General features: G+C 44.5%; 1 long non-coding RNA gene across 1 annotated transcript in view; it reads left to right on the forward strand.

Moving 5' to 3' along the window:
- The window catches only part of LOC149853460 (uncharacterized), a 187,457-nt gene that overhangs the window by 88,276 nt on the left and 79,574 nt on the right, over positions 1-19,607 (forward strand). The window contains exons 5-6 of the long non-coding RNA XR_016439209.1: positions 6,157-6,222; positions 13,098-13,387. This is a non-coding gene — a long non-coding RNA (uncharacterized LOC149853460). The remainder of the gene's footprint in view (positions 1-6,156; positions 6,223-13,097; positions 13,388-19,607) is intronic.

Here is a 19,607-nt window from a genome sequence, read left to right on the forward strand (position 1 = left end):
TGTTTATTATGCCCAAAGAAGTGATCGTTTGGATCCTTTTGATACTACAATAAAAGAGCCAGATTCATGCCTGGTATAACTTTTCTAAAATCAATGGAGTTACATAATGGTAAATGTGACCCTCTGTCTTGAAATATTATAATTTATTACATTTATTACATTTATTATGGTAGCACTGAGGGACTAGCTGAGAACATGAAGCCAGTTTAATAGGAGCTGGGCACACAGAGCAGGTGAAAAATTCCTGTGTCAGTCAGGAATAATGTAACAGCCAAATAATTTAATATCCTCTGATGAGCGAGTGGCTAAACTCTGCTGCTTCCCATTCTGGAAATTACAAGAAAACTTCAGGAAATTAGATGCTCAAATCCTATTGAATCTCTATGCCATTTTTGGCACCTAATAGTCATAGGCTCTTTTAAAAATCCAAGCCTCAACTGCTTAGCAGTCCAATCAAGTATTGGAAGAAGGCGTTAATGGTAATCCAGTTACAGTTCACTTAAACCTCTGGAAAGTCGACCATATATTTTCCACTAGTCAACTAAAGTGCCTCATGTATGGCACCCAAAGCAGAACAGGAGTGAGGGAATCAGCGAATCATAGAAAACAAGGTCTGGGAGGGACCTCAGGAGGTCACATCCAGTCCAACCCCCTGCTCAAGGCAGGACCAGCCCCAGCTAGATCATCCCAGCCAAGGCTTTGTCTAGCCGGGTTTTGAAAACCTTCAAGGATGGAGACTGCACCCCCTCTGTGGGGAGCCTGTTACAGTGCTTTGCTAGCCTCTTTCTAATACCTAACCTGAACTTCCTTTGCTTCAACTTGAGAGCGTTGCTCCTTGGTCTGTCATCTGCCATCACCGAGAACAGTCCAGCTTCATCCTCTTTGCAGCCGCCCTTCAGGTAGTTGAAGGCTGCTGTTAAGTCCCCTCTTGCTTCGCTGCCCGGTGCAGTAGTCTGGGAGCTGACCTTGCCTGTGAAGACTGAGGCAAAAAAAAGGGCATTGCTCACTTCCGCCTTTTCCGCATCCCTCTGTCACAAGGTTGCCTCCCCCATTCAGTAAGGGACCCGCACTTTCCCTGATCCTCCTCTTGCTACCAATATACCTGTAGAAACCCTTCTTGTTCCCGTTCACGTCCTTTGCTAGCTGCAACTCCAATGGCACTTCGGCCTTCCTGGCTTCATCCCTGCATGCCCAAGCAATGCTCTTATATTCCTCCCTAGTTACTTGTCCAAGTTTCCATTTTTTCCTTCTTGTGATTTAGTTTTCTGAAGATTCCCTGCAAAGCTGAGCTGGTCTTCTGCCATACTTGCTAGTCTTCCTGCGCATTGGGGTGGTTTGTTCCTGCACTCCCAGGCTTCTTTCAAGTACAGCCAGCTCTCCTGGACTCCTCTCCCCCTCAGTCGGGCTCTCCAGGGGATCCTGCCCATCAGTTCCCTTAGTGACTCAAAGTCTGCTTTTCTGAAGTCCGAAGTCCTTACTCTGCTGCTCTCCATTCTTCCTTTCCTCAGGATCCTGAACTCAAGATCCTGAACTCAACCAATTTGTGGTCGCTGCTGCCATCCACTACCACCTTCCCCACTACTTCATCCCTGTTTGTGAGCGGCAGGTCAAGAAGAGCACGGCCCCTAGTTGGCCGCTCCAGCACTCTCCAAAATCTTCCTGGATCGCTTGCGCACTGCTGTATTGCCCTCCCAGCAGGTGTAATGGTGACCGAGGGTCCCCCATGAGAACCAGGGCTACTGACTTGGGAACAGGGCTAGCTGTTTAAAGAAAGCCTCATCCACCACTTCCTCCGGGTCCAGTGGTCTATAGCAGACTCCCAGCACGACATCACCCTTGTTGCTTTCCCCTCTACCCGTAACCCAGACTCTCAACAGGCCTACCTCCAGCTTCATACTGTGCAGTCATATGGCTCTTTTACATAAAGTGCAATTCCTCTTCTCCTCCCCTGCCTGTCCTTCCTGAACAGTTTGCACCCATCCGTGATGGTGGTCCAGTCATGCGAGCTATCTCATCGTTCTCTGCTATTCCAATCATGTCGTAGTTTGGTGACTGTGCAAGGACTTCCAATTCTTCCTGCTTGTTTCCCCGGCTCTGTGCATTCATATACAGGCACCTGAGAGAACTAGTTGACTGTCTTGATTTCTCAGGAAGCATGAGAGCACCCCCCTGTTGCCCCACTCCTGCTTGGACTTCTTCCAGGTCTCCCTGGATTCATACAGCCCATCAGTTTTCTGGATTTGTCCCTAGCTTTCCCTGCCATTACATGGAACTGTGGGTGGGAATGTCCCCTAAGTATTTACTTAAGGAAGGTGACACACATTTAAGAGGATGAGAACCGACATTATTTTAGCTCCTCCTGAGTCTTTCTAGGAAGTTGTGCTTGTTGCTGGAAATGAAGCTCTATTCTGAAAGTGAAACCACGCTGTCCATTCACTCAAGAAAATCAGCCCATTGCCACTTGAACTGAAGGAGAACTACTTCAGCTAGTACTAGAGGCAGCTCCTATATCCACTGTATGGTATGGATACTGTAGTGATAACAACTATAATTTACAGATGCTCCCAAGCAGGAGACTGAAGGAGCTGGAAATTGGGAAATGGTCCATCAGTTGAGTAACTAGTTAAGTTATTGAATTAGAAAGAGACAGAAGGCTTACAGAGGTTGCCTGTATCTCCGCTATAAAATTCACTGGTGCTTAGTTCTGCTCATCCCTTGTATACCTGTATCTGTTCAACGCAGTAATCATTACAGCTACTGGAGGATGATTTTGTTAGCTCTGGCACACAAATCCCACTTTGCAGGCAACTTTGCTGGGAGTTTTACATGCAAAGTTCGTGTATATGGTACAACCTGCCTGACACCCTGGGCAGACTGTGTTATATATCTCCTTTAGTGCTAAATGCACACATGTTATGGAAAGGCAGAGCATGTACTCATTAACCACTTCCCTCCATTCTGTGCATCGTTGGAGTGCATCGTAAGGGGACACGGAATAATTGATAGGGAAATGTCATGGAGAATCTATTGGCTTTGACTTAATCTTGTTCTGAGTTTTTCTGCTCTGCCAAAGAGCATCTCAAGGTGTGCTAGCCCAGGGAGAATGAAGCAATGAGGAAAGGTTCCCAGGGGCCCCTGCCATCAATTTTAGGGCAGATCTAGGACAAATTTAATGACAGACTGGTGACATTGCTTGAGGGTGACAAGCTGTACAAACATTTCAGAACCTCAAACAAGTTTCGTGTAAATTTGGCTTTTCAGAACTTCATCTGTGGAGCTCAAAGCACATGGCAGACGTTTAAGCCTCATAACCCTTAGGCGGGGTAAATTAACCTCAGGTTATCACTGTAAATTTTTTAACTATAAGGCCTCCCTCTTGTTTGCTTGCAGGTCCTCCTTAACAAAAATCAAAACCCGTAAGTTATTCCTTCGTAGAATCAGAAAATAACACTCCTGCAATATATCTCCACTGAATCAAAGTCCTTGTCTCCTCTTCTCTTCAAGGAACCCTAGAGGCTTCTTACCTTCATGTCAGTGGAGACATTTTCAGATTGCACAAAACTTTTTTCAGACTAATTAAGCTCTGATGACTTCAGCTGTATTTGCAGCTTCTGATTAAGGCCATGATACTAATTAAACTCTTGAATGATTAAAAATGCAAATAGTCAGACCTGTGTTCAGCAGCAGACTTTCATTTCCATGCTTCAGGACAGCAGAGGGAATATTTTGGCATCATCACGGGTGGTGACAGTCTTTTTTTTTTTTTAAATTGCTACATTTTACTTTATGCAGAGATAACAACATTGGCTGCTGGGGTAAATGTCATGTCTGTCTTGCCGCTAGAGGAGGAGGTTTGATTAAAAGAAAACAGAATAAAAGACCCCTCTCTCTATTGGTGACTTGGTGGAGAGGATTTGAACGCGCCACAGGGACTGACTTCACCTCTCATCTCTACAGGCAGAACCTGCTTCCCTAGAAAGCAGAGGTAAAATTCCTACAGCCAGATCCTATTCCCCCTCTTAGGCATCTCTAAGTGCGACTGTATTTCATCTTGCTCAAGTCCCTGAAAAGCTATTAATGCAGAAGATAGGTGGGGTCTCCTCCTTGTTTTTTGTGACTTAGTGTTAAGGCTAAGATGAAGGCATGTTATAAAGATAGACATGTTAATGGTTTCAAGGGGCTTGAACAGAATGGAATAAGATTGCACTTAGTGGCTTTGATGTCTAAGTACCACTTAGATGCCTACTACATGAAACAGAATCTGACTTTTAGTGGGTAAAATCCATCCCTGTGCAGAAGGTTGGCGGCAGGAGGCCAGTGCTTCCCTTGCACCTTATTTTGAAGGCTTATGTGGGATGTAAGCACAGGCTGGCATTCTTGGGGAGGATTAAACCCAGGGAGAGTACAATCAGGGGAGCTTTTGAGGAGATTTCATTAGGTTGGGTTGGAGACTTATTGGCTGGGGGAGGTAGAAGAAGCTGGAAAAGCTATTGCAAAAGCTGTGTCCCATCATTGAATAAGTAGCAAATGTTTTACTCTCTCAGGCTGGAAATTCAAGATAGTGCAGCAACAGCAGCATGAGACTAGGAACATAATTTCCATGCTGTATCAGACCAGAGCCTTATCTAGCCCAGTCTCCTGTCTCCAGCAGTGGTCAGACCCAGATATCTCGGAGGAAAACCCAGGGACCTTGCAATAGTCAGTCCCAACCTACCCTGAATGAATATTGCTTTAGTTAATTCATAAAGAAAGACATTTTAAAAAAAGAGAAGTGAAAAGGGCATTCAAGTGCAGCTATACCTTGTCACATGGAGCGTATCAGGTCTGCAGATGGTGTAAATTGGCATATATCCACTGAAGCCAGTGGAGCTGTATCAGTTTCTGCCAGCTGAGGATTTACCCCAGTCCTTCCAGTTGGTTCCAGTTGCACATGCGTGTGATGATAAATGGGATTGCTGTCAACATTTTTTGGAGACTGTCCTTTTAATATGCTAAACCAAAGGATAAGTGGTAATTACTGTACCTAAAAATGGTAGATTTTACCCTCCTGCTTACAATGGGCTGCAGGTGTTTCACAGCCAGCACAAGTTAACAAGGACAGACGTCTTGGCCGAATGCCAACATGATAAAATCGTCCAGGGGGAGAGGGGGAAAGAAAGAAAGAGAGAAAGAAATCACAAGAGTCATTCCATGCTGAGGTTTTGTGCTTCTGTGTTTCCTGAAATGAATACAGCGGTCAGTAATCAAAGGTTTAAAAAGTCATTCAGCCCCGCCTGCATGCCCTCCAAATTAGAATACAAACCATCTGCACGGCGGGATGGAGTGCCCTTGAAAGACAGCCCTTCAGATCCTGACATCCATTACACCAAGGGAAGAGGGAGTAACTCCACTGACGTTACCGAGTCCCCTGGATTTCGGACTCTGGCCTCTGCCAGAATAACATTTGGGGCCCAACCCTTTTATATGGTATCACCATAGTAATAGGCGTCTCTTCGCCAGAGCTGATGAGGCATCTCTGCAGGATTGTCTAACTTTAATTACTCCCTCTCAGCCAAAATTTGAGCTCCATAGAAATAGAGGCTCTGAAGACAAGGGAGACCAGTCACAGGTCAGCAACCTCCCACCCTCAACCACTGGAGAGCCAAGTCTAGGGCCAGCAGTCCCAGATGCCACAATAAATCCCACGCTTTGTCTAGAAGTTGTAACTCTGTTGGCAAATCGGGGGGGAGAAAGGACATGCCGTGGGAACACTGAAATAGCATGCGTGTCTATTGCTTTGTCCATGGTGTTGCTCTGGAAAGCCCATGTTGTGAAACAAGAAATCTTAGGTGGGATGCATAGAGATTTAATGGCACCGCAGCTCCTGAAAACACTGGAATATAGAAGTATAAAAGGAGAGATGGAGCAGAGAATCAGCAGCCAAGGATTTGATTCAGCTCATGCCAGATACCAGGGTGTACTTCTGAAATAAGTTAATTTGGTTCAAAGTAAGAGATCCCTGGTGCAAATTGGAGACCCAGGAACCTGTTGGGTTGTTCGGGTCCAGAATTTTAGTTCAGCCTCTTTTCTACCCGAGTGATTTTTAAAAATATATTTTTTTCAGCTGTTTAGAAGTGAAAAGCAATAACTGATGGGTATTTATTCTGTTTCCCTCAGTTAGATTGACTGGACTGCGCCTGGGACAGAAGGATCACAGAAGCTGGGTTAAAGTTAGATTCAAAGGTAAACACTATTACACATCACATGTATCACTACTTTTAAGGGATCGGTCCTTCTTCCCTTGGGTCATTGGGGATTTGGGTCGGCCATTTGTTTTGGTTGGAAGAGAACAGGAATTCTGTCCTACTCGGTATTTGGAAAGTGCTTGGCATATTTTGATGGTGCTTGCAATGCAGATACTAGTAACAATACTGAATAATTACCTCTTTAAACCTATTGTGATAGCTTAGAAATTCTGTCATCTTTGTCAACCTAATCTGTCACTTGAGCACCGTTGCTATAAGCAGTCTTAGTCCTAGGCCTTACATGCCGTGGATATTGGTGCAAAGTAATAAAAATAATCTTAACACTTAGTGTCTCCAGCTAGGGACTTTTTTGGAAATCAAGGCAGCATCACATGAAGGCTGGGTTACAAGGACATTATTTCCTTTGATCCTTTCAGTTCTTTATTATCTGAAGGGAAGACGAGAGTAGAGGGTAACCTCTCCTCCGCTGGAAAATCCATCTCAAATGTGCCTGTCTGCAGCTAGGAAAAGAATGGTTTAAACTCTGCAGACCATTAATCCTTCTCAAGCCTAAATAATAACAATGTAAAACCCGTGCACGGGTCAAGGATTTGGCACCAGCGTATTGGGCTAGGTAGCCAGTGTCCTCCTATCTTTTAAAAGAGTTAAGCTTTAAGAAACCTCTTCTAGCACAGTTAGGGCTGACTGTGAGTTGGCATGCATATCCACCGTGTATTGTTTGGCCTTCATCCCCACCTCTCTACAATGGCAAACAGCACTGCAGAAATCCCACGTCACTATTTGTACATGCACTGTGTGCGCATTCGGCTTCAAGAGCGTTCCCGGTGATCGGTTGAATTTAGCATTGGAGGTTCCTAAACCCAATGGGAATAGCAGTCCTTAGGGGGTTTGCAGACATGCTACGTTATCAGCGCAGAAGATGCTCATCAAGGAGTGGCCTGTGTGAGTGGAGGTTAGGAATGGGTTCAATCAACAGCACTAACCACTGTTGCTTATACTGACTGATAGCGTGTCTGAAGCCCGCTGTGTGCCCACTTCCTTTCTTATTTGTGTGCAGGGATACAAGAGGGCTCTGGCATGGCTGAAGATACAGAATTAAGTATGATACAGAAATGTATGATTGTCTTGCATATTGGTGTGGAAACTAGGGAGGCATACACAAGTACTAAGTCGACTTAAAATAAGGTGACTTAACACATGTACAGCTCCTTGACATGATGGTAGTCATCTTGATCTAGTACAGAGGTTCAGTTCACTGGTATAACCTAAATCAATTTGATTTGAGTGTAAACCAGGTCTATTTTAGACCGGGTTCTGCATTTTTAGCCTGGTCTATGTGCACCAAACTTTCGTATGGTAATGGGTTTAGACCAATTTCCCATCACTTAGACCAATTTAGATATAATGTCTGTACTTGGCCCTTGTGAGCTAAGTCACCTTAACTAATGTGATTCAAGATAACACACCTCAGAGGTGCATTATTTTGTGCCACATTGAAGTTGACTGTGCTCCACGTACATGTGTATGCTCTGACACTTAAGTCAACTTCAGAAAGTTAAGTCATGTTAACTGTCAGAAAGTCAGTACGTGTGTACACACCTAGAGGCTCTAATAAGAGAGCAGGGTCTCCTTGTGCTAGGTCCTGCACGCACATGACATGATTCAGGCCCCAAGTTGTTTATAACTTTTTTAGCAAGCAGAAGACTGCAAGGGACTCGTGAAGCAACCATGATGAGAAGGCGCCTGAATGCCGGTGAGTAGTTTGTAGGTATCATGGCAGAGGAAGGTGGAAGGAGAACTTTGAAAGGAGTAATCCTATATATTTCACTCTTATGATTTTCTCCTGTTTTTGAGGCAGGGCTCTTCTGGATGTTGGGTTGAATTTCTGTTCTGCTCGTTGCATTTACTAGTGAAACAGTGTGCCCATTGCAGGATCAAACCCCATGTGGTTGGAAGGTTGTTTAAAATGTAAAGGTGCCGTAAACATATGCACCTGGGTGGAAGACAATGAAGCTGTGCTGGTTTCTGACCCACTGTCTTCAGACACAGCCTCCTCTGTCAGATGCCAGCAGGTGTGCCCCCTGCCCAGACCCTCGCAGGCTTTCTCCTGCTGCTTCCCCTAGTTTCGGTATTACATCTTTGCCCTTGTCACTGTTTTTAATCTGCCTCTGCTGCATTTACAGCTCTTGTTGCCTGTGCTGAGTCGCAGCCTCATTTCTGAGTGGCTGCCCTTGTGCCAGGAATCAAAGTCAGAGACGGTGAAGCACCCTCGTCCTGCTTTAGCCCAGCATATGCTGCTCTCAGGACTGTTCCTGCTCACTCACTCCACCTGCTGGGACAGGCTCACAACATCGGTCTCCGAAACCCCTAACAGGTCCCCTGGCTTTCTATCCAAGATCACGCTTCTAGGCTTGAAACTGCGCAGACAGCTGCAGTATGCTCGGTGAGAGCAGGCGCTGTGTCTGAGCTTCCAGTTTTTCTGTCCAAATCATTGCTGGTTTTTTTTTTTTTTTTCCAAAGGCTCTCCTGGCTACATAGCCAGGTGCCTTGGTTATACTCCTCCATGTAATACCTAACTCAAAAACATTCGGGATTGGCTTGAATTTCATGTCATTTCAAGTCTCTGATGAGTTTTGCCCTGATTGAAGCATCTGACTCTTCTCTGGCTTTCAGATAGGAACCTAGTTTGTATTAATCCTAGATCTTATTCCTGGTTCGCTGTATTATCTATCACTGGATCATCAAAATGCTTTCATCCCAGCCTGCTCCCTCTGAAACACGATGCCTATATCCGGTCCTGGCAACTTGACCTTCTCAGATTTTTAACTCGAGAAAAGCTAGAGGTAGGTTTAGTGCCAACCTTCGTTGCCACATGTTTTTCTACTCCACTTGATAATTCCCCTGGGGAAAAAAAAAAAAAAACCTGGCAGAAGGGCTTAAAAATTGGGGCCGCCTCTGATTCCTATTTTAGTTCTTCATCCCTGTTGACAGTTCAGCTGGATATAATATCCTTCTTTAGACTGTCCATCAGCTCAAAACAAGTCAATAGTATCAGCACCAAGGCTACAAAGGGGTTTCCTGATGGTGCCAAGAAGATGAGCATTGGTAACAGAGCAGGGATCCTTGTGTGTTGTGGAGTCACGCAGACTCCAAAATGCATCTGCTTTATTTCAGGACACGTACTGCGCTGAATGGTTCTTTGTGCGCCTTCCCTCTGACTCCCGAGACCGGCTCAGAGGAACCCAGAGATAAATATGACAGCTACTGTTATATGGTATCCCCTGGATACCATGTCCTGACCTGCACCCGCTGTCTCTCTTAACTCTGTCAGTAATAATGTTTATATTGCTGTGTCAACTTCATTTCTTATCATGTAACTAGAGATGGGCCATGCGACTGGAAAGTTTTTCTGTACCTCTGCATGCAGGGTCACTTGGAGGCCCGCAGATGGGACAGGCAGTTTGCCACTGAACTATTTACCCCGGGCGGATGCCATGATGTTCTATATATCATTCGAGGGAAAAATGATACCCCCTGGAATGACAACAGCATGATGAATGTGGGCTCGTTGGCACAGTTACGGCAGGACAAATCTCCATACCCACAAACATGCCTTGGCATTGTGGGGTTGCATAGGTGGCGCCTGTCTAGATCTTGTGTCGGGTCATCAGGTCCTAAATAGTTGCAAATTCTCTGTGTAATTTCAAATGGCTACAATAATATTAATTTCCTGCCCCGGACTGTTTTGTGTAGTGTTGATGTACACTGTTAAATGGCTCTCGTTTTCCATCGTAAAAATGCTTGCATTTCAATAGCAGCTGAAGGGATTTAATGTAGCTACAGCTATGCAGGGAGAGGGGGGGATGGAGAAAACAGGTCTCTGTCTAGATAGGAGTTCAGTTTCTGGAATACCACCAACATAGTGTTTCACCTGGGAAGACCTTTTGAAAGCCCAGCTTTTTGCCATCTAGTTCTGGACAATGCTGCTTTCTGAGCCGTCTGAGAGAGGCAGACCTTTCTGCTGAGATTGCAGTGCCTGGCATCTAATGTCCTGGCTCATTAAGCCAAACTCACATAGAAGCCAGAGTTATACAGAAGGCAAAAAGAGGGTTTTTACACGTGCTGGGGGTAGCAGAAAGCCTGAAGTCCCTTCACAGGTGCTGCTCAGGGACACATGGGGATGTTGCCTGCTTTCCTCTTTCTTTGTCTGGTCCAGTAAGAATAACTGCCAGGGCCCAGAATAAAGACTTTTGGGCTTCCTAAAAAGGTGAAGATTATTCCACATGTGGAGGATACTTAAGAAGAGATGCAAAGCTGGGTGAAGGACAAAGTGAGCAATGAAACGTAGGATCAGGAAGGACAGATAGATGAATGCATCATTTCTCAACCACGTCGGGATCCTTCATGATAAGCATTGCCATGTAAATGGATCCCCTCCAGCTTTTTTAAAAACATTGGTCCCCCACTCCCCAGCTGATAGGATATTGGACCCAAGTTCCTGGCTGCATATGCTGCCCAGTGTCGATTTTATGTCAGATTTTTCCCATTAAGGTCAATGTATGGTTCTTCAGGCTGGCTGTCCTGCAGGTGACAAGTTGAGCTGTGGGTAGCCTGTGAAAACGGCGTCCTGTTAGTCTTTGGGGAAAAAATACAGGCTTTGATACAGAACACTTGCAATGCCCTAGTTTGCTTCTCCCTTGGGCCACCCCCATTGTAGAGTAGATCTCCAAAAGCAAATGAACAAGAAGAGGACAGAAATGTCTCGTCTCTGCAACCATCTGAGAAACTGGGTATTTACAGTATCTCAACAATCTTTGTTTTTGCTCACAATTTTTACCTGTTTTCTTTCTACTCTACTTTTCCTTTCATTAAAAAAAAAAGTTCTAATGATTAGGTGCCCATGCTTCAAGATCATTTGGTACTTATTTTATGTTGTAGTTCATACTGGGGAGCCCCACGACGGGGACAAGGACCCCAGTATGCCAGCAGCTGCAGAAGCACAGAGCAGGAAAACGGCCCCTGCCCCAGGTGCTTACAATCTGAGTAAGGTGAGCACGGTTGGCAGACCGAACCAAACTCCTTTGGATTTGTGCAAGCTTCAAATCCTAAACGAGATCTGGATCCAAGTTTTTTACACAGTCCCTAAATGTAAGCTCAATCCAGAGAGCATCCTCGCATCATTTGCCCTCTAACTTTTGAGACGCTTTGGCTGTGGTTTTTTGCAACTCTATTATCTCTTGGCGCTTGCTCCTTGGATTAAATGCCCATGCAAAGGCAGTGGAGGAATGAGACCTCCACTCTCTGCCTCATTGTACTGTAGTTTATTTAGGCATTGGATCCCAACAGGCTCTGACACGCAGGGATGGAGTCATGGTTAGTTATACCTTCATAAAGCACTGGCTGGGTCCGTGTGCAGGTCATTGTATTTTGGCTTTTACAAGCCAGTAGCAAATGGCTACCTTCTGGAGCAAGGAGAAGACACAGAAGGGTTTGACTTCCTGAATGTACATGTCCATCCCTGGGATGCTAGGAGGCAGTTCAGAAACTTGCTGCCCCTTGCTAACCTGTTGGCTAGTACCCCCCTTACAAGATACACGAGGTCTACAAGAGGATGTAGAAAGGGGATTTTGGATAATGTGGGTGTACCGCTGGCACCAGAGGACATCGGGCTTTCTGTGCAGAGGGACATGCATTATGGGACTTTCCATGCAGTGGGACATCCTCAGATGGGAATTGCCAATTACGTAGCCTAGTCCTTCAAAACTTGTGTGAGGCTTTTGGAGGAAACGAAACATTTCAACCCGAGGAGAGCTTCTCGCCGCTCTGCTGGAGCTGACTGGTTTATAATGAAGACAGACCCTGACGTTCTACCTTCCTTCTCTTGTAGGCTTTGTGCAAAAGGCATGAATTATTCCACCTTAAGAAAAAAAAAAAAGAAAAAGAGCCCACACTGTGCAGAGAGGGAGAGAGTTACAGAAAGTGGGCCCCCTGCTTTTTTCAGAGAGGGAATGTAAGCAGATCCGAGCTGAAACTGCTTCGCTCAGCAGTTTTTGGCTTGTTTTAATTGGCCTGGCCTGAAAGCATTCTGAATGCTGTACCTGTGCCAATGAAAATGCAAATGCTTCCCCTAGACTGAGGCACTCATACGGGCTGAGCCCCTGCTCTGATAGCAGCAGCAGGGCATGCCGACGTGTATGTGATGGGAACCGGGGAGGCTGTGATCTCGCCCGGTTTTCAAAACAAAGGCCCATGGAAAATAAAGAATAAGGCAGAGGCGGGTGAAGTGCAGAGTACCGTTTGGAAAGCCCTGGAAAACAGCAGCTTCTCCTTAGCAAGAGACAAACGCAGTCTCCCCTCACACCAGACTTTTGATCTCTATTTTTAACTTTAGGGGGAGCTCTGCCTATCTTCTTGAGACTCCTCATTGTGCGCGCTCAGCATGGGATCTGTTGCGCTCAGGTGCAAGAGACCCCCTAGAATCACGAGTATCCCCATAACCTACGAATAGGTTAGAAACCAAATTCTGAGCTCAGTTACTTCTGCGGGGTCCCAGCGAAGCAGTAACTAAGATTGCAAGGTAAGGTCATCATAAAGGTCCACTACACATGGCAGTTAATGGGTGAGGGGTGAGGGAAGGAGAAATATGCAAGATAAGTTCCTGTCTTTGTTGGCTGTACTGAGACGAGTGCCTGGCAGAGCTATAACTGGGTCATAAATCACCTCGCCGTGTTTTATGCTCCTGCCTTTTACTTTTGCTGCAGCCCACTGGAATGTTTCTGTATGCACCGACTCGAGAGGCCATCCCTACTTGGCACGTGCATTAAGGGTCAAATTCTGTTCCCTTTTCCACAGCTGCAGCGTCCCTGGTGCATCTAAACCAGCAGTGGTTCTGCTGCCTGGCAGATTCCAGATGTGGGGAGCAGTTGCAGAAGGTTTGCAACTGGTGCGTCATGAAAAGCCCAGCTCTATAGGCACTCGTGGGGGCAGGATCAGGACTGGTGCATGAGACCTGCTGCGAGTCGGCCCAAGAATCAGCGTGGGCTGAGAGCATGGGACTAGGAATTCTAATCTCATCTCTGCCAGAGACTTAATATGTGACCTGGGGAAGTCTTCGAACCTTTCAGTCTCACTATCCATGCAAGGTAGGGTTATAATAATACCTTCCTTTTTGGGTGTTATATTATTAATACCTTCCTTAGATTGTAATAATACCTTCAAGTGTTATGACTTGATATCTGTACGACCCTTTGAAGATACAACATATTAGGAGGGTTTATTTTTGGAGAGAGGTGAAGTTAGTGCTACCTGGACACAGGTCTAAAGTTTCCTGAAATTCAGAGGCGTGGAGATTTGCATATGCTCTCGCTACAGTCAAGCTGTGACTGCAGTGTACTGGTGACACATCTGAGCTAGCTGGCTCGGGGACCGCTAGCCGGGTAGCTGCTGCAGGCTCACAGCTGGGCATTGGCAGCAAAAACAACCTGGGCTTGGCTCCCTTGAAGAATAGAGGAGGAAGAGGCATGGCTGTGGGTGCTTGGGGGTTCTGTGTTTGCCCAGTGCCTGGTCTACTGGGCTCACAGGTCAAAAATAAGCTACAACAACAAAATTGAGCCCTTCTCCTGCTCTATTTCAGGGGCAGATACTTATTTGCTGTCCTGTTCCTAAGGCATAGTCGGCTTAACTTTACAGCAGTGCTTGTCCCCACAAGAGGGAGCTGGCAAAAGTTGGTGATGATCTAACCCTACTGCCGGAAGGTCCCCTGCCTGTTATTTAATGGTAGGCTCAGCAAGGTCCACAGGCTGATATGTTAGACCCTACATAACTTTTTAGCTGGAAGCTGCAAGCTGAAATCCTGCATAGGCTGGAGGATGGAGGGAGTTAACTGGAGGGAGTGAGGAGGAGAGAAGTAAGAAGGATGGAGGAACGATTAAGGATGGACTAGGAACAGGCCTGACTTGCTGCCCAGAAGGCTGAGCAACCTCAGAGCCTGTTTTTCAATTATAAATGTGTTTTTTAATTTATTTTTTTTAAAACTGTATGCACATGTCTGGCTTTTGAAATCAGGGGCCGTGTATGAACGAGACAGATGGGATTTGTTCCCCTCCTCTCCCTTTCTCATGCAAACACCAACAGAATGTTCCTAAACACCACTGAGCAATTCCTTAACCTTCAGATCCTCATCGCCGCAGATTGCACCACATTTGTTGATATATAAACACTTGTAGCACACCCACCATGGGAGCATCAAGGCATGTCCTATGCTCTTTATCGGGGGGAAAAAAAAATCAAGTTTAGGCACTTCTAGAGATCCTCCCTTAGACCCTATGTGCTCTCTGTGCTTACATGCTTAATGGCCAGTTGGAGCATCTGACTGCATCCGATTTAGTGGCTCAGGTTTGAGAATGGCGTTCTGTTTGTGACTAACGCCAGGTCTTTTTTCTCCTTCCACCTTATTGTTCTCTTGGGTTATTGTTGATGATGCTCTGAACTCCGGTCCCTTGCCCACCGGTGTTTTACCTCCCAAATTCCAAGTTTTATTTACTCCCCTTCTCTATAATGGGTCAACTAGAAACACGTGGCTCACACGTGTGCGAGGAGAATCAGGTCCCAAATCCAAATTCTTTGGCTTTTGAAGTAATTATATTCAGGCTAGGTGCTAGAACTCACCTTGAACTGGGAGTTTTGAGAAGGGCATTAAGTAATTAATCTTAACCGACTGGTGATTTATCTGTCAGTTAGTTACAGTGCAGTGTAACCTTATATTCAGCAGTGTGCAGGTCATTCGGAGAGCCTTCCATCATCCCCACCCACTTCTAACTCTCCCTTCCAGCTGGTTATACAGGCAGTTTTCCATGGTTTTGTCCTTGCTGGCTGTATCATGTCTGAGTTAGTCCAGGGCGTTGGATGCTATTTGGCTGGGTCCGGACATGAAGCCACACTAACCATGTGTCATGGATCAGAAATACAATAGAACGCCCTGCTTGCTTCAAGTGATGAGTCTTCCAGTTACAGAACTGGCTCTGTCCTTTGCCATGATCACAAGATGGGAAACCTGGAGAGCTCTTGTTTGATTATGTGGGGTTTTATAAGAGAGGTTTTTAATTTCAGTGTCTCTGAAGAGTGCAAAGAATGTCAGTTTTACTTGAATTTGACCGTAGGTCATTATGAGTGCATCATAGTTCAATTCTGGCATATACGTACCTGGGTCTTCCCCATAGGTGTTCATACCTGCCCTCCCCAATGCATACTCCAACAGCCCCACCGTTACCATACATTATTCTGTATAGCTTACCCCCTCCCCAATATGCCAACACACAGAGATGTCCCCCTACACACACAAATACTATATACTTGCACACACCTCTCCCACGTATAAAGGTACCTACTCAAACATAAACAAATGCCAAAATAACATCGATCTACACTGAACTCACATATACCCCATGTGCGTTTCCCTTCATATACACACAAATCTTCTCTACATCCATTTATCATTGCAATATAAAGATTTGTGACACACCTACCAATGCATAACCATCCTGTATGTAGACATCTATACATTTTCTCTTCCGACATATGCTTCCCCCATTTATAGCTATACAGATGATTGCACTCAATGTATTTTCACCCACAAACCTATATCCCTATACAATGGGGGATAGGAGTCAATCCTACATTCAAAGGGATAGGAGCCAATGGGAATCTAGCCCCCTTACTTTACCTGGATGAACTAGCGGTCTAACATTGCTTCTTCCTGTTTCCATTATTTCTTAGACTTGTTGTCAAGTTAGGACCCAAGACTGCATTCACAAAGCAAACCAGTCCAAATCAACTGCTGACTGATTATTTTTTTTGTCCTCATATCAAGTAATGAACACAAATACTTTGCATTTTCTAGATAAATACCCAGCATCTTGGGGTATTTAAAATTAGATTTGTATACATTTACAGAGCAGTGATTATTTTAATCTCATCTGAGGCAATTAAAAGGCAGCATGATGACATTTAAGGTGATATTTTTCTCCCCATGTTAAATAATTATATTTTTTTTAAAAATGTAATGATTAACAAATTGTTCCATTGCTCCCATTCTGGATCAACCTTTCCGTTAATAATCCAAACCATTAAACATCATCTTTCTCAAAGGATTCAGCAGTTAAAAAAATTGACAGAATCTTTCTGCATAAATATAATTGATAATTACTTGAGCAAAGACATTTCATGGGATACACAGGTAAGAGTTATTAAGGTTTGGCGTTTGAGTCAGCTAAGCAACCCGTAAGGTTGATGGCTGACTTCTTAACAATTATGAAATTAAATTAAGGCAACAGCTGAGGATCTGGCCTTTGCAGGCCAACACCAAGAGCAAAGGGGAAGGTGGTTTGGTGGATAAGCTGTGAGTCTTCGACTTGGGAGAAATGAGTTCAAGTCTGCCACAACTTCATTGATTATTTTGGCCAAGTAATGGATGTCTAGATTTTTTAAAGCTTTTTCATTAAAGTCATTGGGAGTTTGGCACCTAAGTACGATCTAAAAATCTGCCCTTTGGTCTTTCTCTTGGCAGAGAGAATGCTTGTTTTTCCCCATAAGTATTGTGAGGGCAAGTATGTCAAAAACTGTGAAGTATTACTCTTCTCTGTTAATTGGGGTAGTCGGCGGTGTGTCTCAAAGTTCGTAAACTTTTTTAGACTCCATCCCTTTTTTTGGATGCTTAGTGACATGCTCTGGTCACAGTCAGACAATGAAGAGCTCCAAAACTGGGGTGGAAATGTGAGGTTTTCACCCACTCAGTTTATTGGGCTGTGCATTTCTCCAGCTGTTGGAGGTAACTATAATTCGGCCTGGGATCAGTCATCTTTTTTCCGTACCATTGAGGCCTTCCTCCTGCTAAACCCAATGATTCAAGTTGCTTTAAAGGAATTGTGCTTCTAGTTGAAGGTTAATGTAATAAGGAGACACTGACCCTTTAAAAGAGATGCAGCACAAGTAGGTGCCCTACTGATGGAGTATAGACTAGAGACACCACTGTGCTTTAAAAAAAGACTGAGAGATGGACTCAAGGGAAAGATTCCTGAATTCACTGATAAAAGAATCTGGTCTTGTGTTGCTAATAGTTTTCTCTCTTTTTTTCACGCTCCTTTGATTTCTTTCTGATCCATTTTCACTTTATTTTTATCCCTGACCCCTTTCTACTCTTCCCCTCTCTAGCTCTGAACCCCCACCCCAGATGTCCTATGCTTTATGTGAATACTGTCATTGGGTGTTATTGATGCTGGTATATTGGTTTTCATGATCAAGTTCAAAACCCAGCTAGGATTTTACTCGCTCCGAAGTCCTCCGAATTCCCTGTCTCAGACCAGGTTACATTACCCTCCTGAGAACAGCTTTTCTCAGGAAATGTTGCTATTTCCGGTCTCAACTGAAGCCAGGAAAGGAGGAGGCAGCAACGAAAATATTTTTTAAAAGTTAACTGGACTTGTTTAGACTTCATAACAGGGAAAATTCACCTTCTAGTTGTTTCTTCATTTAAAACAGTTTCTTGAGACCAGTTTGTTCGGGGTGAAGAATCTGAATTTGGATTCATTTCAGACTAAGGTTGGGGAATTGGGTTCAAGACTGAACCTGAGTGAACATTGGGGTATGGCAACAGCATTGTGTCTTGAGCTGCTTTGCCAAGACTTTGGCCCCAAGTAGCTTCCTTTATGCTTTTCTGCTTCTGCTGACATTTCCAGAAAAAGTCCCTTTTTTTAGTTCCTTTTTTGACCACTTGGAAACTTAATGGGATCATTGCAGTCTCCTGATTTGGGATCCAAACCTCGATCAGACTCTTTGGGATGTTATTTATCTCGAAATTCCCATGAATTCCTGCTGAACCTGCAGACGCTAATTTTAACCCAGTACTATGTTAATATAAAATGGACTTTCCTAAATTTCATCTGTTAGGCTTTCAAAGCTGCTTGGGGTATTTTAATTTTAACTGAAGATGGGTGGTTAATCCCTTAGACTGTTTTATAAATCTCAGATTTATTTGTATAAATAACCGATAAAGTCACCAGTCTCCACAGTGGCTAAACAAGTTAATTTTTTTTTTCTGATATGAATGAAAAAGACTACCTTAATTACCCAGTGCAGTTACAATGGTAATCTGTATTATTACGAAAGCTGTGCAAACAATGGATGTTGCATTTTGCAAAGACCGTTGGGATTTTAGAAGGTGGCTTTATTCAAACCAAAAATTTTGAAATGCCCCGAAGGAAATTTCCCCCAAAGAAACATTGTTTAAGGTTGATCAAAATGTTCCACGTTGTCAAAACCGTTTTGTTTCTGTGTCACCGTTTTTTAAAAAAAGACTGGATTAAACATAGTACAAAACAGAAATATTCAAAACAGAAAGTAATTTACAGTGAAATACACCGTTCTAAAAACGTTCAAATGGGTTATTTCAGTACCATCCAATCTTTTGCCAGTTTTCCTCCAAAGCAAAATTCTGCCAAGAGTGGCTCCGTTTTTCAAATATGGGTCCAGCAGTTTCCCTCGTCTGCTATCATCATCCTGATTACTACTGCTATTAGCTTATGTTGAAGTATTGCCACAGAGCCCCAATCACGGACCACTGCCCAGTTACTCTAGAAATGGCGTAGACACTAACTGTAAATGCCCCCTGCCCCAAAACTCAGATCCTTCTTTTGATGAAACGGGTGGGGGTTGCAATATTTGCACACACTGCGGTGATGCCCGGGGTGCCAAGCTGGACTGGTGCTCCATTATGCCTGGTGCTGTACAGACACGTGGGAAGAGACAATCTCTGTCCCAGAGAGCTTACAGTCTAAACAGATGAAGCAGGGGAGAGGAAACTGATGTACAAAGAGGGGAAATGACTCGATCGAAGTCATTCAGCAGGAAATAGAGCTCAAGTCTCCTGATTTCCAGTCCAGGGACCTTTTTGTTAGACTACGCTGTCTCACAGAGATAACCCCTCCTTAAATTTAGGACTAGTTCCACATAGTTCGGGAGTCAGCTAGGAAACTTTGAGTGGATTACACACACGCATGCAGAAATGCTTGTGTGTTTGCAGCACAAACAACAAATATACCCATCTCATCCTTATTCCCTGTGCCACACAACTCACCGCGGTAGCCGTGAACCTGCAGGTCCATTTGAGCCCTGATGATTTTGGACCATTCCTGCAGAACAGTATCGAGTTGTGCAATTTGGGTTGTTTTTGTTTTTATATAGTAAAGCACGGATAACGTTTACTCATGAGACAAAATAGGGACACACTGCCAGAAACAGAGGCTCCTGTCAATTATACAGGATGCCATTGTGGTATTATCATGTGATTCATCCACGAGGCATATGAGC

The sequence above is a fragment of the Crocodylus siamensis genome, chromosome 14, assembly GCF_052110815.1.
Source record: "Crocodylus siamensis isolate JL-2025a chromosome 14, ASM5211081v1, whole genome shotgun sequence".
In the NCBI taxonomy this organism is placed as follows: domain Eukaryota; kingdom Metazoa; phylum Chordata; order Crocodylia; family Crocodylidae; genus Crocodylus; species Crocodylus siamensis.